We start from the raw sequence: 10,000 nt of genomic DNA on the forward strand, positions 1-10,000 counted from the left end.
TATGCCCGGGAAACGTCTACAAATGGACTCGCTAAACATAATGACCAAAGACAAGCGTTTAGCATAAGAGCTCGACCTAATACCTAAAACAACACGGGTCAGAAGGGGGCTGTAATAAGCAGGTGTCGGCAGCGGACGTGGATATCGGGGCAAAACCAGTAACGCCGCAGCAGCAGGTGGGGGTGGGACCTGTCTTCCCTGTTGATACTCGGGCCAAAAATACCAACGTTGGGACGGCGGGTTCTACACAAGGCTTGTACGTGGAACAGACCGAGAGGAAGGGGGGGGTCGACCAAAAGCTTTCTCTAACTGGTAAATAATGTGTCACTGCCATTCGTGGCAATGCAATGCTACTCTTCGTAATCGATTATGCCAGAGAAGTCGCGAGAGACAAGAAGAGGTAAGCTGTAACTCCAACAACTTAGGAACAAAATGAAAATCAAAATGCGGTGTCTGAGAAACCGTTGTTTGTCTTCCCAGCGTAACTTAAATAGCGGCGGAAAAAAACCGCGGAACATTATTCTCAACGTAATAAAGATGGCAGTTATTCCGTTTGCATATTCTAGAAAAGGAGAAAACAAATAAAAGCAAATCCACCTTGTACGCTAGATGACGCAACAGATTTGTAGACAATGCGAGCCACACGCGGCAGAAGCCAGCGACATCCTCATCGCCAACTTTACGTCACAAAAGACATTCACCAGATTTAAGGGGCCAATGTCTTTGCTTATATATAACTCGAGTCCCTTAAGTTAGAAGCACACATGCACGGGCTGGCTATCAACCTAGGAGAGAGGAGCACATCCGGTCACCAATCTCCTCGTGCGAAACGGACTCCCGCCATAAACAAACAAGTGCAAGACCCCGAGCGCATTACACTCACAATATAGTATACTTATGCGTTGAAATGAGCAGACAGACAGTACATGAATGCGTGGACCTGCACTCATACCTGTACATATACTTAAATATGTACATATACTTAAATATACTTAAATATACTTAAATATATTAGCCCTTGCATTCATACACAGTAAAGGCCTACATTCTACGTAACGGAGAACTGTTCTTACCTCTGCGGTTATGACTATCGCTCACTCATTTATCCTGCTGTCGCGCTCTGAAAAAGACGAAAAAAATATATAAATAAAGAGAAAAGGAACTTCCAATCCAATTAAAAATATTCACACAATTGGGGGAATGACTATCGAATCCCCTACTTCTTGTAAAACGACAATAATAGATTTAAAGTATATTCAAATATCGTTTATAGGCCTACGGAATAATCCTAAGTAAAATGACTATTTCTTCCTTGCTTCGAAGGTCGAACTACATGTATAAGCTGTCTTACACATCTTAGTTCAGCAACAAAGCACAGTCCCGGTATTATAAAACCACCTTTAATTCGTCAGTCGCAGCCACCATATATATATATATATATATATATATATATATATATATATATATATATAGATATAGATATACACACACACACACACACACACACATACATATATACATATATACAGATATACATATTGAAACATATATACACATACACATATATACACATATATACATATATATAACATTATATATATAATATATATATATATATAATACATATATATACATATATATATATAAAGTATATACAATATATATATGTATGTATGTATGTATGTCTGTGTGCGCGTGCGTGCGTGCACGTGTGTAATATATACATACATATATAAATATATATATAAATATATTATACAATATATACATCTATATATTTATATATATATATATATATATATATATATATATATATACATACACACACACATACGTATACATATATGCACACATACATACATATACACACATAAACACATATATATATACGTATATGTACATATATGTAAGTATATGTAAATGTATACATATATACATAAATATACTTATATAAATATATACACAAACATATATAATCATTATATGCATATATACATGGATGTATATGTAAATATATGTATACGTATATAATATATTCATACATATATATATATATATATATATATATATATATATATATATATAAACATGCATATATAAATACATACACACACATATATACACACACATACATATTTGTGTGTGTGTGTGTGTGTGTGTGTTGATCAACAGCCAGGTACTTATACAAAACATCAAACAAGGATACCGGGATAAAAAAAAAACAATTCATTAGAATTATAAGACAGAAGCGAAAACAGAGCAAGAATGAAAAGTCAAGGTTTTATGCTCGCTTTTTTGTATGTGATGAAAGAAAGAGATGGGGCGGGGAAGAGGGAGAGAGAGGGGGAGAATGAATGTGAGAGGGAGTGAGAGGAAAAGAGGGTTGGATGGATGGATGGACGGATGAGAGAGGGAGAGGGAGAGGGAGAGGGAGGGAGGGAGAGGGGGAGGGAGAGGGGGAGGGAGAGGGGGAGGGAGAGGGGGAGGGGGAGGGAGAGGGAGAGGCAGAGAGGGAGAGGGGGGGGAGATAGATAGATAGAGAGAGAGAGAGAGAAAATCCTCTGGTGTTTATGTACAGTCCCTGAGGGCATCCGGGGCCACGCCACGTCCCATTGTCAGCATCTTTCATTTTTCCTCGGAGGAACAACCAGTGAAGAACAACCGATCCCTCTTTCGTCCCGCGGCCCTTTGTTGTCGCACTTCTTGTCGCTAGCTCGCAGTCGCTCTCGCGCGGATACTCGCCCTATATACATGTGGGAAGTGGGAGTGAAGAGAGAGGGGAGGGAGAGGGGAGGGAGAGGGGAGGGAGAGAGGAGGGTGATGGGAGGGATATGGGAGGGAGATGGGAGGGAGAGGGAAGGGCGAGGGAAGGGAGAGGGAAGGGAGACGGGAGGGAGAGGAAAGGGGTAGGGCAGGAGTCACGGTGGAGAAGGGAAAGCGGTAGGAAGAAGGTGCAAGGAGGACGAGGAGAGAAAGAAGAGCGAATGGAAAAAGGAAAGGGAAGCACAGGAAGCGAAGAGAAGGGAAAGGGGGTAGATAAGGAACAGTAAAAAAAAAAAGAAAAAAAGTTCAAGGGAAAGGAAAATGGGTGGCAAGGAAAGGGGAAGGACCCGCACAGTTGTACACTCCCGGCGTTCATGCGGGGCCCCATGAGGAGGAAACACAGCATGCGCCGGGTTGGGTGGTGGGGAGGAGGCTGGCAGAGAGACTATGTTCTATATTTACATTGGCAGGAAGGTGGTAGGGGTGTGCGGAGGGGAGTGGGGTGTGAGAGGCCGCCGGCACGACCCATCATACAATTCTGGCACCAAATGTGCCTTCCCCTCCTCTCCCCTCCTGTCTCCCTCTCTCCTCCTGTCTCCCTTTCCTTCCCCTTCTCCTCCCCACACCAGCGCACTCTTCCCAGCACACTTACATCACCTTTCCACCTTATCAGTACCATATATTACATCACAGTCGGTGTTCGCCGCCGAGCTGCGGGGACGACATCGCCCATACCCTCTTTCGCGGAGACCGAGAGACACCGCGCCCTAGTCTCTGCACGCACACGCGGCCCTGCGCGCGCCAGCCCCACGCTCTTGGTACTGTTACACGCCCATTCCCACATTGCATAATTGCTTGCTAAATCCGCTTGCTTGCCAACATCACACACTGCTGCTCGTACGTCTCCTACGCCATCACCATCACATGCACCGTGTGGGGGATGTAGACATTCCCTGTCATGATAATCATTATTAAATATGATTGTGTTCGTGATAAAGGTGCTAACAGGTACACGGCGATTAATAATAACAATGATAGCAATAATTACATCAATAATAATGATATCAATAATGATAACAATAATGCTAGTAATAGTTAAAACAAAATCAATAATGATAATAAAAATAATGATGATAATAATAATAATGATAATAACAATGATAATAAAAATAATGATAATAATACTGATTATAATAATAATAATAACAACAACAACAACACTGTTAACAATAACAGCAACAATAAGATGAAGATGAAGATGATATCCCGCACCAGAGCCCCACACGACCATGCTTCCGGACGCTGCTAATTAGCGGGCGGCAAGGAGGCCGGGCAGCGGTCCCGGCGACCCTCCAGGCGCCCGCGCTGCCAAGCCCGATCCCGCCGCGAGAGTCGTTTCCCGGACGCCATGTGCACAGACAGCGCACTCACGGCCGAACCGAGCAACACGTGAATGAAATGTCAGGCTCTACTGGCGCGGATTCCTGGCTTCATTTTGGCTGCGGTTGGTAGCTCTGTCGAGGCGCCATGTGACATCTGCTTTTCTTTTTTTTTCTTTTTTTCCCCGGTTAGCATTTCCTCTGTTGCAGCAACTCACGCGCCTTAAAATAAATCACGAAGCGGAAACTCTTGCCTCTCATCGCTGCTATACACGTTTGCTAAAGAAAGTTCACAGAATATCGAATGCACTCCCGCCTTTCCGCCCGGCCTGACCTGTTCCGACCCGGCGAAACAAGGGCCGATCCGGCGGCCGGAGTGATTTCCATTTTTTCACTGATGTGAGGACGTGCACCCTCCGCCCAGTCCCTGGCGGAGGGTCGCGCTCTACAGATTGGGTGATATGGAAGGAAGTAGAAGCCAGGAGACAGGAAGAAATAAATACACAGAGATTAAACACTTACTCATTGATAAACAAAGGTGTAAATCAAGAGAAACGATATATATGTATGCGCACGCTTGTGCATGCGTGCGTACGTGGGTGCGCATTTACGTATGTTTGTTTCTCTGTCTATCTGCCTCTCTGTATGTGTATGTGTGTGGGAGGGGGCTGCCTGTCCGTCTGACTGTCTGCCTGTCTGTCTGTCTGGCTGCCTGCCTGTGTGTCCGTCGGCCTGCTTGTCTGTCCGTCAGCCTGCTTGACCGCCTACCAACTTTGCCTGTCAGTCGATCAATCAGTCAGTCTCAGAGGGTATGCGTGGATACGCAAGTGTGAGAGTGCGTTCCAATTTATCACATTCAATCCCCACTGCCACTTCCCCCCCCTCACCCTAGCCCTGCCACGTGCCACGTGTGACCCTCCGCCCACTCCTCGACCCCCGACACAAGCGGCTGGCAAGGTCAGGCACCCTCGGCGTCTGAGAGTGGGACACGGATTTGCGGTCGCCGCCCCGATATTTCACCCTAACTTATCTTCACGAAATCAAGATTTTGAGATGAGGAAGGGAGAGTGAGTAGGAGAGGGTGGAGGTGAGGGAAGGAGGGAGGAAGAGAGAGAGAGAGAGAGAGAGAGAGAGAGAGAGAGAGAGAGAGAGAGAGAGAGAGAGAGAGAGAGAGAGAGAGAGAGAGAGAGAGAGAGAGAGAGAGAAAGAGAAAGATATATATATATATATATATATATATATATATATATATATATAGAGAGAGAGAGAGAGAGGGGGGGGGGGCGCAACCAGGAAAAAAGTCAGCATGTAAAGGACGGAGAATAAAAGATAAAAAGAGAAAGAGGGAGAGAAAAAAGAAAGCGGGGAGTTCACATCAGATTCCTACAGCAGGCTGGATTACTCCCCTCATGTCATTGATTACCAATATCAACACAAGACCATTTTTTCTTCCTCTTTTTGGGGAGGATCGGTGCCCATGTGGAGAGGGCCGAGAGGAGATCATGGCACCGTGCCTGCGCGTACTCGCAGGGCCGGCCCCTCGCCTTGCACGGGGGCATACGCGCATGCGCTCTGGCCCGGCCCGTGGGGGCTGGGTTGACCAAGGAGGGAATAGGAGGGGGACGGGAGAGATGATGAAGAGAAAGGAGAGGGGATGAAGAAGGTGAAGGGAGTGATTGGAAAGGCGAGGTGTTAAGGATGAGGGGAGTAAAGGAAAGAGGAGGAGGAAGGGGGAAAGGAGGAGGGAAGGGAAAAGGAGGAGGAAGGGGTAGATGCAAAGAATATACTGGAGCAGGGTTAGGAAGAAGATCTGGGGGAGAAGGGAGAGGGAGAAGGCAGAGGGGAAAGGGGAGGAGGATAGAAAGGAAGCCTCAAGAAGGATAAAGATGGTGAAAACATGGCGGAGGTACAAAATTCAAAAGCAAAAGGAAAGGAATTGCGAGAAAGGAGGGAGATGCGAAAGTAAAAAAAAAAAAAAAAAAAAAAAAAAAAAAGGAGGAGGAGAAGGACGAAGAGGAGGGGGAGGAGCGAAAGGCTAAGTAAGAAGGAGGAAGGAGGAAGGAGGAGGAAGGAGGAAGGAGGAAGGAGGAAGGAGGAGGGAGGAGGGAGGGGGAGGCGGTGGAAGGAGAAGAGGGAGAAGAAAGAGGAGTAGGAGGAAGAAGGAATGAGAACGGGAAAAATGGGAGAAAAGAGTAAAAGAGAAAAGGGAGGTTTAACTGGCGAGAAAGATAGAGAAAGAGGGCGAGAGGGAGGGAGAAAGAAGGCTGTGGACGAGGAGTAGAAAGAGGTCTCAACCAAATCAAAAGGAGGGAAAAATCCTAGGCAATCAACAAGTTCCATCCAATAATGAATTTTCCTCTCTCAGAAGCGGATGACCAACAAGCGTCGTAGCGCGAACAACCAAGAGGAACCAAAGTTGACGATCTACGAAGACCAGAAGCGACTTTCAGGCCTAGCGAGAAAGAGCAGACATATTATTTGGTTGCAGATTAGGCTATCAAAGTCCGTAACAGATTCGCGACTCCAGAGAAGCAGGACGGCGTTTCCGTGGACAAGCCAAGTGCATGGGAGCGCCCGCGCGAGCCGGTTGACACGTCATACAGTTCCATACAGCTTCTCTAATCTTAAGAGTCATCCGGTGGTTGCTGTCGGCGGGTGCGTGATGACGACCCATCAGGTGGCCAAACGAGAGAGTGGTCGTCATGAGGGTGGCGAAGTGCAACGACACCAGGTCGTGCGAAGCCTGCTGCGCAGGTCAAAGTTCCTGTCGTCTTGTCGGTGTGAGGTCGCGTGCGTTCACTGCACCCGAGGGGAACAGCTGTGCGGTTGTCAGGTGAGGTCTGTGGTATTGTGGTCTGTGAAGAAGCACGATCAGTGAGCGTATGAGAGAGTAAGAGCTGGATGTTAGCATCTCTCCCTCTCTCTTCCACGATCAATACAGACGAGAGAAGTATTCTAGCGACTCGCAAGCCAGCCGGCCGGCCTGCCTGACTATCAGCCTCAAAGTCACAGTCTGCTTCCATGCCTGCCTGAAAGCTGGGGTTTCCTGCCTATTTGCTATGCTGTCCGTCGGCAAACATTTCTGAGAGTCTGACAGGATGGAAGCGGGGTTCCTGTCTGCCAGCAAGAAAGCTAGTCATGTCTGCTTGTTAACCAAAATGTCTCCATGCTGGCTAACTAGACCGTCTGTCACTCTTAAAGCCAGCTAGCTTGCTCTCTGTCAATCAGTCAGTCAGCCAGCCTGCCTGCCAGCCGCTCCTGCCTGACTGCCAGCCAACTTCCTAAAGTCTTTTCCCCTTTCGCAAGTACTGGCCAACATCCAACCCTTATCACGTCCTGCAAGCGCTCGACTCCGCCATCAGCCCCATTAACCAACGATGTTCTAGTCGACTCTAGCCAATCCGAGCATCAAAACACCCTATTATTAGCAAGCAAACAGAGTAACACGAAATCCACAAACAGCGCCACATGTATGGGGTCCCTCCCTTGAGGCGCTTCACGGCTCTTTATGTTAAACTCGCATAATAAATGCTGCAACGCATTTCACCTTCAGGATCTGGAGCCGCTCCGCGTTCAAACCCAAGCCGCTGTTCTCGTTGCACACTAACAAGGTCACGCACTCTAGACACCTGTCACTCGCGCTGCCACCTGCTTCCCGGCCGCGCGGAACGGGGGCGTCGCGCCCCGGAGCATCACCGACGCTCGGCACTCAACGTCCTCTGTCAGTTCGACAAGGGCACTGCCAATGCTCTCTCGCTCATCCCTTTCTATTTCTTTAAGGTTATGTATCTATATTCAGTTTCTTCCTCTCCCTTCTTTTCAGACAGATATACAGCCAGACTGACATATATACACACAGATATGCATATGCACATGCACACACGTACGCGCGCGCAAACACACATCTCACACACACACACACACACACACACACACATATATGCACACGCATCAACCGCAAGTATGTGATCGCCGTTCCTGTTTTCGTCTCGCCGTCGCCGACAGTGGCTTAGTCTTCTCGACCCCAGCCGAGAGCGAGCCTCTTCTTCCTCAAAACGCAACTGCTATCGTCTACTATTGATTTTACGGAGATGTACTGATGAAGGACCAGTGTGCGTTTCATCAGCTGTTATCCACCTCAATCACGAGAAAGAAAGAAGCCCAAACACGTAAAGGAGAGGAAGAACCAGACTCCTTGCAATGCTTCCCTTACTACTCCGTCGCCCCGAAAAGAAGCAAAGCAACGACCTGGAGTGCACGTGCCTTGCTCTACCTGGTGTCTTTAAGTAGTCCACTTAACCTGGCAGGAGCACGTCTCATTACACCGCGGCGTCGTCAGTACATGTTCATCTGGCGTTGTAATGACACCCCTCCTGAAGGACCACTCTTTACCATCATAAGCCCCTTGCCTTACTTCTGTTATGCTCCGGTCTGTCTACCTGTATGCATATCTCTCTCTTTCTCCCTTTCTCCCTCCCTCTCCCCCCCCCCCCCCCTCTCTCTCTCTCTCTCTCTCTCTCTCTCTCTCTCTCTCTCTCTCTCTCTCTCTCTCTCTCTCTCTCTCTCTCTCTCTCTCTCTCTCTCTCTCTCCCTTCTCACTCACTCATTCCTTCCCTCCCTCCCCCCTTTACTCAGTCACTCAGTCACTCAGTCACTCCTTCACTCCTCCCTCCCCTCTCCCCCCACTCCCTCTCTCTTTCTCTTTATCTCCCTCTCTCAATATACACAGTTCCTCTCTCTCTCCTTTCCCCCCCTCTCTCACCTTTCCCCCCTCTCTGTCTGTCTGTCTGTCTGTCTGTCTGTCTGTCTGTCTGTCTGTCTGTCTGTCTGTCTGTCTGTCTGTCTCTCCCTCCCCCCCTCTCTCTCTTATTCTCTTATTCTCTCTCTCTCTCTCTCTCTCTCTCTCTCTCTCTCTCTCTCTCTCTCTCTCTCTCTCTCTCTCTCTCTCTCTCGCTATCTGATGTAGGGAATAATCACCTCTTGATCAGAACGTAATAGATTATTTAGATCTCCGCCAGCGGCCAGTCAAATATTTAAGTAATAATTCTCAAAACTCGGCTTAAGTTCTTTTGCCAAATTCTCTTGATTATTAGCCTGCACGCTCATGCCCGAACTAGTTTATGCCAGAGGAGGGAGAAACAGCGCAAACTGCAGAGAGAGAGAGAGAGAGAGAGAGAGAGAGAGAGAGAGAGAGAGAGAGAGAGAGAGAGAGAGAGAGAGAGAGAGAGAGAGAGAGAGAGAGAGCGAGAGATGTACAAATAACCTCAATTACGTTTAAAGGTGATTAGCGAAGATCTCATTCAATTGATCGAGAAGAGAAATTCGACGTAAAGAGAGACGGAAAGAGAAAAGAAGAAAAGAGTGGCGCGGAACATAAAAATATGTTGGAGTGATTAAAGGAAGGCAATCCGTTTCCGCGCCCACGCCCTCACGCGAGCGCCCGAATAGTCTACGTGGGTGGACGAAGGGGAGAGAGCGGGGGGGGGGGGGGGGGGGCGAAATGGGCACTGGGGAAGAGGAGAGATGTCAGGGGAAAAGGGTGCGAGGATAAAGGGTGTGAATACTGGGGGGAGACGCGAACGCGGAAGGAAGGAAGGAAGGAAGGGGAGCAGGTGAAAGGAAAGAGGAGAGGAAAGAGGAGAGGGGGCGAGGGTGAGAAAGGAAATAGGGGCGAGAGAGAAAGGGTGAAGGGTGAGTTTCCACGGACAACACTCACTCTGGCCATTCGCCAATGCTACTCGTCTCTATCGACTTCCTAAGAAACCGCAGAGACGACGGAAATCGCTCAGCTCTTGGACAACGGCATGCCCCCCCCCCACCCCCTCCTCTCCTCCTCCCGCTTCTCATCTCGTCCTCCG

At 47.9% G+C, this 10,000-nt stretch overlaps 1 protein-coding gene across 9 annotated transcripts in view; it reads right to left on the minus strand.

Moving 5' to 3' along the window:
- The window catches only part of LOC125046807 (plasma membrane calcium-transporting ATPase 3-like), a 235,816-nt gene that overhangs the window by 43,956 nt on the left and 181,860 nt on the right, over positions 1–10,000 (minus strand). For all 9 annotated transcript variants that reach the window (XM_047644830.1, XM_047644821.1, XM_047644780.1 and 6 more), the window contains one exon: positions 1,074–1,120. The gene's annotated coding sequence lies outside the window, so the exon portion shown is untranslated. The remainder of the gene's footprint in view (positions 1–1,073; positions 1,121–10,000) is intronic.

The sequence above is a fragment of the Penaeus chinensis genome, chromosome 4 (assembly GCF_019202785.1).
Source record: "Penaeus chinensis breed Huanghai No. 1 chromosome 4, ASM1920278v2, whole genome shotgun sequence".
In the NCBI taxonomy this organism is placed as follows: Eukaryota; Metazoa; Arthropoda; class Malacostraca; order Decapoda; family Penaeidae; genus Penaeus; species Penaeus chinensis.